Genomic DNA, 17200 nt, shown 5'->3' with positions numbered 1-17200 from the left:
TAGCAATCAGGGCCGAGCAAGCCAAGCCAGAACTAGGATTCTTACTACTGCAAGAATTCTAACTTTCCACATTACAGACAACCGCAGAAAAGCAGAGACAGACTTTTCCGTGTCACCCTGGAAAGTGTGTATATTTGCAGACTAAAAGCATTTTACTAGTTATCTGATCTACCACAAAACAGAGCATATTTATTTTGGTACAGAATGATCTATAATGTGTATAATTCTCTTCCCCCATTTTTTTACTTCCCAAAAATTCCTAGTTGCAGATTCTTTTGGGTGGAACATCTGGTTCTAATGTAGTTTGTGAGAATCTCATTTTCCCACAGTGTAGTTATTCCATAATGATGGTATTTTTCCTATCATATTTGCCCACGATAACTTGTATAGTGGTCAATATTTGAATCAGCAAAGGAGCTGTTTTAGGCCACAGTCTTCAACAAAAACCACAGAAAAGGTTTTCCATAATGGTAAGCCTAAAAACACAGATGAGAAAGGAACACATCTTATTTTTATGTTCTTTCTTTCTTTACTTTCTTTTCTTTATATCAGTGGTTCTCAAAGTGTGCTCTGTGCTCCCCTCCTCCTCCTCCTCCTCCCCAAGCTTTTCCGCCGCTTTCCTGCTCCTCCCCCTCCCTGCCTAACTTGCCCGCCAAAGCCTTTTTTCCTCACCTTCCTCATTGCCTAAAATAAGATCCTTTCCCTGTCATCTTTCTTGCTTTCAAATCCCTATTTCCCTCCCACCGCTCAGAGGGTGGTTTGATTGTGTTTTTCCTGCGTGGCAGAAAAGCATTAGACTGGAGGGCCCCTGGGGTGGCTATTATTATTATTGTTATTATTTGAAATACAACAAGATGAGTCCACAGCAGACAAGATCACTCTGCTGGATGTTGTATTGGATCACACGTCGGACACTTTCTAGGTGTCTAAGACTGTGTGATGTATCAGCAAATAATGCATGCAGATCCCAGTAAGGTGGTCCTCTGCAACTGGCAGATGGTAATTTTGTCAGTGCCGATTGTGTTTAAATGTAGGCCAAGGTCTTTAGGCACTGCACCCAGTGTGCCAATCACCACTGGGACCACCTTTACTGGTTTGTGTCAGAGTCTTTGCAGTTCCATCTTTAAATATTCATATTGTGTCAGCTTTTCCAGTTGTTTCTCTTTACTCCTGCTGTCACCTGGAATTGCAACATCGACAATCCATACTTTGTTTTTTAACACGATCGTGAGGTCAGGAGTATTGTGCTCCAGAACTCTGTCTGTCTGAATTCGGAAGTCCCAGAGGAGTTTGACATGTTCATTTTCTGTAACTTTTTCAGGCTTGTGATCCCACGAGTTCTTTGTCGCAGGCATATGGTATTTGTGGCACAAGTTCCAGTGAATCATCTGCTTGTAGTCTGCCTGCATGATCTTCTTGTAGCAGCTCAGGATGTGATCTGTTGTTTCATCTGCTTCCTTGCAGAGTCTACATTTGGGATCTGTCATCGACTTTTCAATTCTGGCTTTGATGGCATTGGTTCTAATGGCTTGTTCTTGGGCTGCCAGAATCAGGACCTCCGTCTCCTTTTTCAAAGTTCCATTTGTGAGCCACAGCCATGTTTTGTCTTTGTCAATTTGGCTCTCAATGTTTCCCAGGAACTGTCCATGGAGAGCCTTCTTTTGCCAGTTTTCTCTTCTGCTCTGGTTGTGTTTTTACAGTATTCACTCTGTCTTTTGCACTTGAAGATTATTATAATTATAATTATAATTATTATTACAAAAGCCTTTGGAAACACGGTTTAATTAGACAAACACAGTATGATGAAATAACAAACATGGAACGACTTAGACGATGTAAATGGATAAGGAGTTGAACTGGAAGACATTGATTATTATAGTTTTAAGTGGTTTTATATGGATTTTTATTATGTGATATTAACTGTTTTTAATTGATATGCATGTATGTTGTGGCATTTAATTGTTGCCAATCTGTACACCACCCGGAGTCACCTTTGGTCTGAAAAGGGCAGGATAAATATGCTGTAAATAAATAAATAAATAAAAACTGGGTGGTCATATGTTGTGGGTGCTTTGATTGTGCTTTTCCTACACGGCAGAAGGGGGTTGGACTGGATGGCCCCTGGGGTCTTCCACTGAAATACTGTTAATAATAATAATAATAATAATAATAATAATAAACTTTATTTATACCCTGCTAAGTTTATGTTGGTCAAAAAGTTTTCCCATGCCTGATAAATATAATATAATAATATAAAATATTTTTTGGGGCTCCACAAGTAACTTTTGCTTCAAAAAAGGCTCTGAGGCTGGAAAAAAAGAGAATTCCAGCATTAAATCATACCTTTCACTCAAACATGGGAACCAAAGCATCTCATGGCATTGTAGAATAATAATAAAATCTCTAAGAAAACAATTATTATAGTAAAAAAGAAAACAAACAAACAAACAAACTATCTTGTTAAAAACGGCACTAATTGAAAACAGTTTTAAAGCATTTAAGACTCCTCAGGTAGGGTGCCACAATGGAGAAGTCCCTCTTACAATTCCTCAGGATGTATTACTCTCACTGCTTTTTAGAGGAAAGACACTACAAAAGATGTAAAATCTCATGTAGGCGCATACAAAGAGAGATTCAAACATCATATTATTCAGGCTGACTTATGAATACAATTGTATTAGCAGCCAGTGCCCTTTGATACTGAAGAACATTATAAATGCTGCATACTAGAACTTGGCTAGAACTCTAGCAGAGGGTTCAACTCTCTGTTCAGCTATGGAAACCTCTTGAGTGACCTTGGGCCAACTTACCATTCACTCACCCAAAAGGAAAGCAATTGGAGGGAATTGCCATACCTTCAGTTTTGTATGAATGCGTGTCAATGAAGATGCATGTCTGGAAGGCATCTCCTCCACTTCTTGTTTTTGTCATTTACACTTATAGATAAAGGTAAAGGTTTTCCCCTGACATTAAGTTGTGTCCAACTCTGGGGGTTGCTGCTCATCTCCATTTCTAAGCTGAACAGCCGGCATTGTTTGTAGACACCTCCAAGGTCATGTAGCCGGCATGATTGCATGGAGCGTCATTACCTTCCTGCCAGAGCGGTACCTATTGATTTACTCACATTTGCATGTTTTCAAACTGCTAGGTTGGCAGAAGCTGGGGCCAACAGCGGAAGCTCACGCTGCTCCCCAGATTCGAACCTACGAACTTTCAGTCAACAAGCTGAGCAGCTCATTGGTTTAACCCACTGCACCACCAGGGGCTCCACTTATATCTTGCCTTTTTTTCCTATGAGCTGAAAGGACAGTATATGTTTTCCTTCTCTCCGCTTTACCCTCTATCAGATACATTAATCTGAAAGGGAATGATTGATCAAAGTTATTTTAATGGTTGTGTAGGAAGAAGAATGTGAATCTTCCACTCCCTCTTCAACATTCTGCCACTACATTCTCTGGCATCTGGTTCTTCAGGTCACTCAAAGATCTAAGAAATGTAAGAGATTATAGTGTTAAGGTTTGTCCTCAGCATGTGTAAAGAATACATAAAGTAGGCACTTCAAGCAGCAGGTTAAAGCACTTTGTTGTCTACTCTACCGCAAATCTACTTCTGCCTCATAAATCTTATGATGCCGCTTGTCTCTTAATAATTCTTGTATTATGCGTATGTATGCACTGCAAAAATGGGAGGAGAAGCATAGGGACACACAAGACACAATGTGAGGCAAACAAAACAAAACAGCAAGAAATGAAATGTGACAAAGGGCAGTGGTGCGTGTGAGTCTAATTGATCAGATGCTGCTTTGTCAAAGTAAGAACAGACAAAATGGCACAATGTGCACAGTGCATGCAGGCAGTGAAATCTAGGTTAATTATGCCAAGGGAGGTTTAGCTGCTCCAGACACTTGACTGTGTCAGAGTACTCGAGCACTGTGAAGAGCACTTTGTCTGTACTAGGTTTTGGTGTTGGCAGTTTATGCATTCATGGGGCTAAGCATCGTTCACGAGGGCCATGTGGCAAAGCATCAATCTACAAACATTGGGATCATTTCTGAAAGTAATCTTGGGCAAATCACATACAAACAGTATAAAGCACTCAAGGACTGAAAACACACCGAATAGATATTATTAAAGTCTAGAAAAACAGTACTTGCGGGAGCAATACCTGCTATTTTACCTACACACATTCAACAAAATACAGGCAGTCCCCAAGTTACGAAGAAGATAGGTCCAGTATGTTTGCTCTCAAGTTGAATTTGTTTGTAAGCTAGAACAGGTACAGATTTAAAGAGTAACACCAGATAGATATAGGTATAGGTATAAGCATGGGTATGGGTATAAATATAGGTATAGATAGATAGATATATACACCATGTTTTGGATAACACGGGGAAGGGTTAACGCCCCTTCCCTGATGTTCGTTTTGCTGTTTGTGTCCATTTTCAGAAGATTTGACCTCACTTTCTGTCCTTGTAATAATCAGAGTTTGAAATTTTTGGCTAGTTGTGGAAACAAGGAATGAAGGAGTTTTCATGGGGAAAGGTGTCACAACTGAATGCTTCAGTTGAGACACTTTTCCCCCATGAAAACTACTTCAGGAATGAATTCCCATTATGAGAGGTAGTTTTTTTTCCACTTTCTGTTGTCTTACCCTCATTTTATTTATTTATTTATTTATTTATTTATTTATTTACCATATTTATAGGCTGCCTTTCTCAGCCTGAAGGTGACTCAAGGCGGTTTACAGTCGGCACAATTCGATGCCCCCAACGATATTAAAAAAACAATTAAAACATTTAACTGTAAGTCGGATGTTTGTAACTCAGGGAGTGCCTGTATATGCTCTCTTGGAATTTTCTAGATCCTCCAGATGATTCTATGATTTATTTCTGCTAGACATTATCACAGAATCTTGCTGGAGGATGTAGCACATTGTAGGCTCTCCATTGAGACTCTATGGCAGTAGTTCTCAACCTGTGGGTTCCCAGGTGTTTTGGCCTACAACTCTCAGAAATCCCAGCCAGTTTACCAGCTGTTAGGATTTCTGAGAGTTGAAGCCAAAATATCTGGGGATCCACAAATTGAGAACCACTGCTCTATGGCAACTTCTAGAAAAGTCATTTATTTTAGTGGCGCTTCATATTTATTTATTATTATTTATTTGCTTTATTTCTATACCGCGTTTCTCAACCTAATTAGGCGACTCAATGCGGTTTACACAATGTTAATTAACACAGCAATAACAATTAAAACACAGCATACACAGTAGCAAACACACAACAATCATACATAGTGCCTCGATCACAAGCAAGATCCAGTCTCATAATCCTTGTGCCGTTCCTATGTTCAATTTACCGTCATCCTATGTTCGATTGCGCTGATTAGCCAAACGCTTGCTCAAAGAGCCAGGTTTTAAGCTTCTTCTGAAACGCCAGCAACGAAGGGGCCTGTCTGATGTCATTGGGTAGGGCATTCCATAGCCGAGGGGCCACCACCGAGAAGGCCCTGTCTCTCGTTCCCGCCAACCGTGCTTGTGACGCAGGCGGGACCGAGAGCAGGGCCTCCATATTTAGTTTCTTGTTTCCACAGTAAGTTCAGGAACATATTCCTCATAGATATAGAGGCTGTACTATGGTGTCAACACTATGATAGTAAAATTGCTGAACAGGAAGCTCCTTGGTTCTTTTGACCTGTTAGCATGATTTGGTTTGTGTAATGTTTAGAGATACTGGGAAATATGGAAGTAGTGAAGACACTGAGATTGATGCAAAACCTAAACGTTTTATGTTGTGTTTGTGATTGTTAGTTATAGTTTTGATTATTTTAATTTATTGCCATTGTTGTTGATTTGATATGACATGTGATGTTTATGAGGTATTGAATTTTGCCATTGATTACGTTGTGAACCACTTTGGGTACCCTCAGGGGTGAGAAAAGCAGTATATAATAATAATAATAATAATAATAATAATAATAATAATACGGTAGAAGAAGAGAAACACGCACTGGCAGATTATGTGAAAGGCAGTCAAGAACCAACATTGAATTGTCAATTGTAGTAAACTGCTTAAAGTGCAAAAGACAAAGAGGGAATACCATAAAAACACAATCCAGAGCAGAAGAGAAAACTGGCAAAAGAAGGCTCTCCATGGACAGTTCCTGGGAAACATTGAGAGCCAAATTGACAAAGAAAAAACATTGGTGTGGCTCACAAATGGAACTCTGAAAAAGGAGACGGAAGGCCTGATTCTGGCAGCCCAAGAACGAGCCATTAGAACCAATGCCATCAAAGCCAGAATTGAAAAGTTGAAAACAGATCCCAAATGTAGACTCTGCAAGGAAGCAGATGAAACAATAGATCACATTCTGAGCTGCTGCAAGAAGATCGCACAGACAGACTACAAGCAGAGGCACAACACCATTGCTCAGATGATTCATTGGAACTTGTGCCACAAATACCATCTGCCTGTGACAAAGAACTGGTGGGATCACAAGCCGGAAAAAGTTATAGAGAATGAACATGCCAAATTCCTCTGGGACTTCCCGATTCAGACAGACAGAGTTTTGGAGCATAATACTCCTGACCTCACAATCATGTTAAAAAACAAAGTACGGATTGTTGATGTCGCAATCCCAGGTGACAGCAGGAAAAGCTGACACGATATGAGGATTTAAAAATTGAACTGCAAAGACTCTGGCACAAACCAGTAAAAGTGGTCCCAGTGGTGATCGGCACACTGGGTACAGTGCCTAAAGACCTTGGCCTGCACTTAAACACAATCGGCGCTGACAAAATTACCATCTGCCAGCTGCAGAAAACCACCTTACTGGGATCTGCATGCATTATTTGCCGATACATCACACAGTCCTAGACACTTGGGAAGTGTCCGACGTGTGAGCCAATTCAACAGCCAGCAGAGTGTCTGCTGTGGACTCATCTTGTTGTGTTTGAAATAATAATAATAATAATAATAATAATAATAATAATTATTATTATTATTCTTGACTGTTACAAGTAACCCGTTTTGCAAGAATTAAGAATACCTAGTCCCAAAATACTAAGTTTTTTTCTCTTTCTTTCTGCTTTTTCTCTTCTCTCACTTTCCCTTTTGCTATTTTGCTACTGTTTCTCTCAGTCTAGCCCAGTATTTCTTCAGCTCCATTTGTATGTCACATAAACATCATTTTATACCTGTATATCATGAGGAAGCTTGTTATCGTTTCTCTTTGTCTTCCTCTTTAAATCTCCTTCTCTGTCATTCAACTATTTCAATAATTTGAGAGCTCTGCAAAGGAACACAGCACATGAAATGATCTGAAATCCCTCTGGAGATATGTATAGGTACCTCAGGCCTGACAATAGCTTTATCTATAGATATGATTCAGAAAATCTGCCACCTAGTGACCAAAGTTTCTACTGTGGCTAAAACAGAATTTATTAACTAAAATTCATAATTAAAATAATATCTGAGGTGCAACTTTTAGGAAACCCTTAGTACCTGTTAGAAGTTTCAAGTGTCTATGTCTCATAGTCATCAAGCTATAGAAAAGAGCTTACACTCAGATAAACACTCTTTTATTAGTACAGCTGCATTGGGTCTCATACTGAGAGAAAGGAAGTTTTTAAACAAATAAATCATAACAATTATTTATGCCACACATGTTCATTTTAAAATGCACAAGATGGCTAAGAGGGTGAGGATGCAATTTGCTTCTGGCTATGTTTTACCTTTTCATGCGCTATGAATCCAGTATACCTGACTGAACTTTTTAAAACTCCAAATTGGCTCTTTTTTAGTTCCATTGATTCCTTCTCCTATAAGACATCCAGATAATTTGTTCATTAGTTAGAAATGCTGTGCCAAGCTATATTTAATCAAGGTTATAGCATGATGTGTGAAAACGTCATGCCATAAGAGTTTTCGTGAGGAATTAATGTTCTGTATTTATTTACAAATAATAAACATTTTTAATTAGACATCGACCAGGGCTGTGATGAGATACATTTCACTAAGGAGAGGCAAAGGAAAAAAAATTAGGAAGAGAAATAGAAGGGTTTGATGATGGTCACAATAAAAGAATCTTCTATGGAAAAATATTTTCATTGATAATGCTGACATAAAACCAATTAATGAACTTTTAAATAGAAAAGATGTTCTGAGGCTTTCAAAAGAGTAAATAAAAGTTGATTATGAAGTAAATGCCTATTGCACAAAGAGACAATGCACAAATCACTCTCCTATAATGATCTGAGATGCTAGTAAATCTAATGGGCAATGCTTTTTCTATAAGCCTATGGGAGAAATTACTTCATGTATGTTACTTTCAAAAGCAGAGATTAATAAATTTGCTTTTCTCTGATGAAACATTGAACACTATAGTGTCAGCACATGTGTCAAGTTGAGAATAAATTTTCACACACAGCTGTAGATACACCAAAGGTTAGTCCTGTGGCATACAAAATGTACAGGAACGAAAAGGCTTCTTGAACATGTACAAGAAGGCTAAGAATTAGGAACATTTGTTTGTTTGTTTGTTTATCTGAAGAGGAAATTTGATGAAATAAATATTTCATTTGGGAGGGCAGATGTCTAAAGGGGGAGGTGGCTGCATTTTAATGTTCAGTCACTATTCTACTGAACACTAAATTAAATACATTCAAAATTTTGTCAAAGGGTAAAACAGGATCTCTAAGGGTGGTTCTACTATAATGACACTATAATGGGGCATCAACATACACCCCCAGTGTGCACTGTAGCATGCACTAAGCAGAAACAGTGTATTGAAAAAACTCAACAGAAAGTTCAAAACAAGATGCTCTGATCCACTGCAGCGAATCAGAGTATATAGGCTTATAGCCAAAAAAAGGTTTTGGGGTATGTGTGTTGGGGATTGAAACACGTTTTTATTGTTTTAGCAAATCATATAGTGCTGTAACACAAAAGAATTTAAATCCTATGATTCATTCCATATTTTTATATAGACTTAATTAAATCAAATTCTATTTTAGCTACAAAGTTTCAACTCTAAAAAACCCTGAAAATGACTCTTAATTGGTAATTTCGTGGTTACAAAAGAATACCGCAACAAGCTTGAGGTTTCTTAAGAGTTTCCACATATGCTTCTGAATTAATTGTAGTCCCTTTAGGCATGATGTCCACTAGCATTATCAGTTAAGAGACCTTGGACTGGAACTCTGGACTATGATTTGGATTTGCAGACTCAGACTTGGTTGTGTTAATATTTTAAGGGCCAATATTTTTAATGTATTTTTATTGCTTTTAAAATGTATTTTTACTGCTGTTGACTTGTTTATGTGAATTGTTGTGTAACAACTGTTTCTTTGTCGGCATCTAATTACTGGCAATTGTAAGCCGTCCTGAGTCCCCCTTTGGGGGTTGAGAAGGACGGGATACAAAATTATTTATTTATTTCGAATATATGTACACTGCCCAAAGGGGGACTCAGGGCAGCTTCCAGTCGGCAACAATTCAATGCCTCTATGTACATATAATAAAATACACAACAATCAAGAATTATAGTTAAAAACATTAAATTAATACAATTAAAAACTACTAAAAATTACCAGTCTTGTGTCCATTATCTAGTCGAATTCTGTGATTGAATACTTCATCAAACTTATCCATAGTCCATTTCCAAGCCATTGTCAAATGCTCTAAGTAAAATAAATAAATAAATAAATGAATAAATAGCAGGACTCCTGAATCCCAGAAGACAGCTGTTATGACTTTTCCTGCTGAAGGTGTAGCCTTGATTTTTTCCCATGGGAGAATTCAAATCATGTCACTTCATTGATTGTTTCTTCATCTCAGGTTCAAAATGGTGTAATCATGTTTCATTTCCTGTCATGATTCTTGAAAAAAAAAGGCTTCCATCATTCTCATAGCTGGCCAAGAGTTCACTGCATATGGATTTTCAGGTTTTCTTGTGTGTATCTATCAACTTCCTCAGGATCTACCTTGCAAAGACCTTCTTCAATTGTATCTGTTTCAATATTCGGCACATTACCTGCTCCCTCAAAGTCTAATTGGAGTGAAATTTCCTTAACAGTTATGTGTCTTATCAGTCTTAACCATGTTGTTCATGTGCTCCACATAGTCAGTTTTATGTGCAGTGTGTGGTCTGCGGCTTCATGGAGCATCCTGAATATTGGCATGCCCCCTTTCACCAGATAACCTGCACTTCCTGTGACTAACAGTACTGCAAGTACTGCAACCCTGGTTTGTAGCAAATTAATTAGATACTGGGTTTATTTTGCGCCTTCTTGGAAGGCATGGGATAAAGCCACTATTTCCAGTTCTGGACTGCAGAATATTGCAGTCCAGACAGTATTCCCACAGTTCACCGGGCTAAATAAGCCTGGTAAATTGTGGGAATTCCCCCCCCCCCCCCGCGCGCCTTATATCCTCTAAACCCCTTAGAAAAGTAAAATAAACTTACCAGGCCTCCAGCGCACTCTCGTAGCACCTCTCTCAGCATGTAGAAATGATGCACCAGGAGAGCAGGGGTGAGGGGAAGAAAAAGGTTTTTTTTACTTTTCTAAGGGAACTGGGGGCTTTGGAGGAGGTGGATAGGGTCTGTAGATGTTCTCATGGGCCAGTCCCGCGAGAGCATCTGACACCTGCCCCAGAAAGCACGCGCTTTCTGGGATGGGTGTGGACAGGCCCCCAGGAAAATCTGCACTTTTTAAACGCAGACTCTCCTGGGATAAAGACCTGTCTGGATCTGCCCTCTCTGTCTTGTGGATGTTCCCCACTGTCTCATTCTCACAAATCAGTAGCTCAGTTACAACATCTTGCTTCTGAGGGATGTAAGTTTGGTATAATGGGTAATGATTTCTAAATAGTTTTAAAATTACTTTAAAAGAGCACTACCTCTGCAGTGGTAGGTCCACTGGCTACCCCTTCCTCTCTTTAAAACACTCAACTAAAATTCTAGATTATAAACCATTTTGGATTTTGTTTTTTCAGGAAACAGGAGCAGCTGTTATATGAAAATGATAGTATGTCCTGATTGGAAGGCTATATTGCTGCAAAGCAGAACTACAGAGAAATGGGAGGGAAATCTAGGGAAACACCAACCTCACCATTTTTGTTGTTGCTAAGTGAGCCAATTAGCAAACATCTTGGGTGGATAATTTTACCCTTGATAATAGATCTGCAATCATTTGCACTGGGCAAATAGCAACCCGAGCTGAATTTTTGAGCAAATAATAAATGAAGCAGGTCTGCTGATGTAAAGGACTCTTAATTTTTTTACAGCATCAGCACAAACTGGCAGTGTTCAGGTGGGATGGTCTAAAGCTCCCAACTCTAGTTGGTGACCTACAGTGATGTTTAGAAAAGATATCAAACTTTTCAACATTTCCATTCAAAAGAATGATTAGTTGTTCTTTTGGAAATTATACCATGGAGAATAGGTCAATGAAATATAAACAGGGCAGCAGTGACATATTAATGTGTGGTATGGAAATTACTGTTCAGATGTGAAGAGCTCTGAGGCCCCTTCTACACCGCCATATAATCCTGATTAGCAAAGGAGATAATTCACATTATCTGCTTTGAACTGGATATGAGTCTACATTGTCATATAATCCAATTCAGAGCAGATAATCTGGATTTTATATGGCAATATAAAAGGGGCTTGATCTTTACCCATTCAGTCACTTTCACTTTGAACTTCCATGAAACCCTCAGTACACTTGATTTTGTGATCACACCTGGTTTTCATGAAGCTAAGTAGACAGGTCTCAGGCCCTTTCCACACTGCCCGTATATTCCAGGATCTGATCCCAGATTATCTTATTTTCCAAGGGCACTTCCAAACAGAGCCTTTAATGCGGAAGTTCCCGAAATTAAAAGGGGGCTGTCCAGATTACGTTTTAGGCAAGTCCAAATTAATTCGCCAGGAAAATCCTGGTTTGTGGCGAATTAATTTGTTAGTGGGTTTATTCTGCGCCTTCTTGGAAGTCAAGGGATAAACCCACTGCTTCTGCTGTCTGGACTGCTCCTTCAAAAGTTCTGGAAATTTTGAGGGGGCAGTCCAGACAGTAGTTCCATGGTTTTCCGGGCTAAATCAGTCTGAAAAACCGTGAGGACACCAACCCCCTCCCCAAAAGCCCCTCAACCCATTTTAAAAGTAAAATAACTTACCCAGCCTCCATTAGAGTGGTGCAGGAGCTCTTCTGGCACATAGAAATGACACACCAGAAAAGTGGAGGGGGAGGGGAGGGGAGTGATTTTCTTTCTCCTGATGCATCTGTTATTGCTCTTGTTGCAACAGTGTAGTAATGGTGAGGCTGCGGACCAAATTTTCATTCTTGCTGACCACTGATGGTCAGGGCCATTCTACACAGCCATGTAACCCAGAATATCAAGTCAGATAAATCCACAATATTTGCTTTGAAGTGGGTTATCTGAGTCCACACTGCCATATAATCCAGTTCAATGTGGATTTTATACAGCTGTGTGGAAGGGGCTTCAGATAATCCAGTTCAAAGCAGATAATGTGGATTATTTGCTTTGTTATTCTGGATTATATGGCAGTGTGGTCTCAGGCCACTTCTACACTGCAATATAAAAACCAGATTGTTGAAGGGTTTCATGGCTGGAATCACTGGGTTGTTGTGAGTTTTTCGGGCTGTATGCATCTAAGGCAGGCAATCTCTGAGGATGCCTGCCATAAATGCACGTGAAATGTCAGGAGAAAATGCTTCTGGAACATGGCCACACAGCCCGGAAAACTCACAACAACCCAAAATCCAGATTATCTGCTTTGAACTGGATTATATGGTAGTGTAGACTCATATAATCCAGTTTAAAGCAGATAATGTAGATTATCTGGTTTGATAATCTGGAGTATATGGTAGTATAGAAGGGGCCTCAGTGGGTGCAGTAGCCCCTTGTAAAAGTGCACTGAAATGAAAACTACCTGAAGAAATCTCCCCCCACCTGGATTTATTTTTAAGTCAGTGTAAGATTTTAAACTAACCATACACATGGAAAGATAGTATGTAACTAAAGGTGTGCTGAACATCTGAGACAATTTAAAACATTTAAAGGAGTAATAGCCTAGAGCAAAATCTGATCTAATTTACTTGCAATATAGCAAAATCCATTTCTAAAAATAGCATGCAGGTGTGCATGGCTCAGTGCTTGTATATATGCAGACATTCCAGGTAAACTGATTAAGCAGCCACTGTTATGATTTCTGGTGTACTTATTATGTATGTAATCATTTTTAATGGCAGCTCTAGGTTTTTAAAAAATCCTTTGCATAATTCAGTACCTTTGTGTGCCCAGCTAATAAGCCTTACATAACAATGGAAGACTGACTCAGGCCCCTTCCACACAGCTGTATAAAATCCACATTGAACTGGATTATATGGCATTATAATCCTGTTCAAAACAGTTGTTGTGATTTATATGGCTGTGTATCACGGCCCTTAGAGGATATATAATACCAATTTTCCTTTCTCCTTGTGTATTTTATTTAATTATTTCTTTCCTCCATGCAGCCAGGGCATCCCAAACTGTTTTTAAGGTGTGAGATTGGGCGAGTGGAGGTTAAGTATTGGCAGGCACCAGGCCTGTAGCCAGGATTTCATTTCGGGGAGGGGGGTGTGTGTGTAAATTTTTTTCAGGGTTTTTTTGGGGGGGCTGAGTTTCGGGGGGGGGGGGCTGAGTCTGAGTGAAAGAGGGTCTACCCTAGCAAGCCTTTTGTATCATTACCCCAATACCCCCATGCATATGGGATATATTGAGTATGGTGATCAGATCATGATATGAATAAACATAACAGTTTAAGTAATGTACCAGTAAGGCCTTTTCACGAACCACCATGAGAATTTCGGGGGGGGGGGGCTGAAGCCCCCTGAGCCCTCCCCCTGGCTACATGCCTGGCAGGCACGTTGTTATTTTAACTACTTGCAGAGACTTGCAGAAGGAGGACAAATTACTTTCATATCTATTATCTCTTCCATTTTATAAGGTTGAAATGCTTCTCCTAAGGGTCAAATTAAATGTTTTGCATGTAGAATCATAGAATCATAGAGTTGGAAGAGACCTCATGGGCCATCCAGTTCAACCCCCTGCCAAGAAGCAGGAAAATTGCTTTCAAAGCACCCCTGACAGATGGCTTCTGTTTAAAAGCCTTCAAAGAAGGAGCCTCTACCAAACTCCAGGGCAGAGAGTTCCACAGCTGAACAGTTCCCACAGTTCTTCCTAATGTTCAGATGGAATCTCTTGTAGTTTGAAGCCATTGCTCAGTGTCCCAGTTTCCAGGGCAGTAGAAAACGAGCTTGCTCCCTCCTCCCTATGGCTTCCTCTCACATATTTATAAATGGTTATCATGTCTCCTCTCAGTCTTCTCTTCTTCAGGCTAAACATCCCCAGCTCTTTAAGCTGCTTCTCATAGAGTTTGTTCTCCAGACCCTTGATCATTTTAGCCACCCTCCTCTGGACACATTCCAGTTTGTCTTTTTTTAAAAAAAGATTTTATTTACATACATTAACAACTTGCAGTGTAAACAAAACACAAAACAGTGAACATTTTACAAACTCATAGCCAGCTTGTCAACATGTATTTAGATAAGGTGCGGCATGAAATGGTGAAAGATATATGCTTGCCATACCATATGATTTTCCTCATTAGTACATCTTGCTTCTGATATGTCTGTTTTATTTATTTATTTACTTACTTCATTTCTACCCTGCTTTTCTTGATCTCATGGACCAGCCCATGCCAGAGCTCCCTGCTGGCTGTCACCACCCCCAGCTCCTTCAAGGTCAATCCAGTCACTTCAAGGATTTCTATGCAGGGAGCCAAATCTCACTGCATTTGTAAAAATGTGTATTGAAATAAAGAAGTTTATTAGATAATGAATATGTATATGTATAATGAATATAGTAAAGAGTAGAGACATCAGACTGGCAACAAAGATCCGCCTAGTCAAAGCCATGGTATTCCCTGTAGTAACCTACGGATGTGAGAGCTGGACCTTAGGGAAGGCTGAGCGAAGGAAGATCGATGCTTTTGAGCTGTGGTGCTGGAGGAAAGTGCTGAGAGTGCCTTGGACTGCGAGAAGATCCAACCAGTCCATCCTCCAGGAAATAAAACCCGTCTGCTCACTGGAAGGAAGGATACTAGAGACAAAGTTGAAGTACTTTGGCCACATCATGAGGAGACAGCAAAGCCTAGAGAAAACAATTATGCTGGGGAAAGTGGAAGGCAAAAGGAAGAGGGGCCGACCTAGGGCAAGATGGATGGATGGCATCCTTGAAGTGACTGGACTGACCTTGAAGGAGCTGGGGGTGGTGACGGCCGACAGGGAGCTCTGGCGTGGGCTGGTCCACGAGGTCACGAAGAGTCGGACACGACTGAACGAATGAACAACAACAACAAATGTTTGCATGTTCATGCATTTGGCTGCATTTCATCAAGGAGGAATTTCAGGGGTAGTCTATCATAGGTTTGGAAGTATACAAGGATATATAGAGACAAAAAGTATTTTAAGGTGTGAATTTCATGTCTTTTAAATTAAGTTTCCAGCACATATTCTATGCAAGAACATAATTTATAACAAACTAAATCAAGGATTTTTTTATGTGGATAGATTTTGTAAATGGATATCAGTATTATACCAAATGAAAAAAAGGGATTTGTTGTGAAATGTGACCAGTCATGAATTTCGGTTATTCTCCTCCTCCACAATATATACTGTTGATTTTTTCTTCTTTCCAGAGGAAAAAAATATATAGACTGCATTGTCCATAGTTTAAACAATACATTCTATTTACTTCCCCTCCTTTGGAAAGAAAAAAGGTTGTACTACATATATTGTAGAGGAGATATTTAGACTCTAAACATAAAATACATTTTGCAAAACCAATACAATTAAGTCTTGCTGTAATATAGCAATAGAAGAAGCATCGGACAAAGCCTGAATTGTTCTAGATAGTTGTGATTTTTCCCAGACAAGTTTCACAATAAAAAATGTGTTGTTGAAGTGAATGATATTACAATAAAAAGTCTAAATCTGTTGAGTGGGAAACGTTTAAATAAATATATTGTTGTCCATCTTTACTTTTGAGAAGCATTGTTCAAATGTCCTACTTTCAAGACCTTCTTGAGGCAGTTGAAAATGTTTCAAGACTCTTTTACATTGCGCTATTTCAACACTATTAGCCCCTAGAATACAGCCATGGCAGTTAAAATAATATTGTATTGGCATAACTATATAGCATAAAAGGGTTCTAAAATTCAACCAGTCATAAATGGTTGCAGACGGTCTTGGAGTTTCATACAATCCGTGAATAATTTCCATTATATTTCCACTGATATCTAAACTTTTATCTAAGGTTTGCTAAATTCAGACCTCACCTCTGAGGATGCTTGCCATAGATGCAGGCGAAACGTCAGGAGAAATGCCTCTAGAACATGGCCATATAGCCCGAAAAAACCCACAAGAACTGAGTGATTCCAGCCATAAAAGCCTTCGACAATACAATGTTTGCTAAATTGTTTTGAATTATGATTTCAAGCGACGAGAAGGCTCTGGGGGTGCCATGTCTTTGCCTCCACATTTCCAGCAAAACAAAGGGATCCAAATTAGAGAAGACTTTAAAGAGCTCATCACATGGAATGTTTTCCATACTGTATGGCACTTTAGGTCCATTTCAAGGACGAAACCAGCTGTCATTCATTGCCTTTCATACTTGAAATGGAGCTAAAGCATGCTGAAAGGAGGAAGTTCAGAACATGGGTGAGGAATTGTGTTCTGAGCTCCTGGTATGTGCCAGAACCATCACTAACACTGAAAAACTCATGTGATGGGATATGACAGATTCGCCTGTGTTGAATGGTTTCAGTGACGTGGAGGAATGGGCATTCCTCACCACTTTGCTTTCACTGTATTTTCTTGTTAATAGTAATCTAGACTTGAAATTGTGCTCTTGCTAGCTTTTTAATTTAACACTGGTCTAATGGAGGGAAGGAAAGCCTAGAAGGAGGGAATCATGGCAAAGTGATTTATAATTATACTGGTATAATGAAGGGAAGCAAGGCCTTGCAAGAGGATCATGCAAAGGGGTTTAAAATTGCACTGGTATAATAAAAGAAAACAATGCTTTGTAAGAGGGGATCCCAGAATCATAGAATCATAGAGTTGGAAGAGACCTCAT

This window comes from Anolis sagrei, chromosome 3 (genome assembly GCF_037176765.1).
Source record: "Anolis sagrei isolate rAnoSag1 chromosome 3, rAnoSag1.mat, whole genome shotgun sequence".
NCBI lineage: Eukaryota > Metazoa > Chordata > Lepidosauria > Squamata > Dactyloidae > Anolis > Anolis sagrei.
This window is presented reverse-complemented; position numbering follows the sequence as displayed.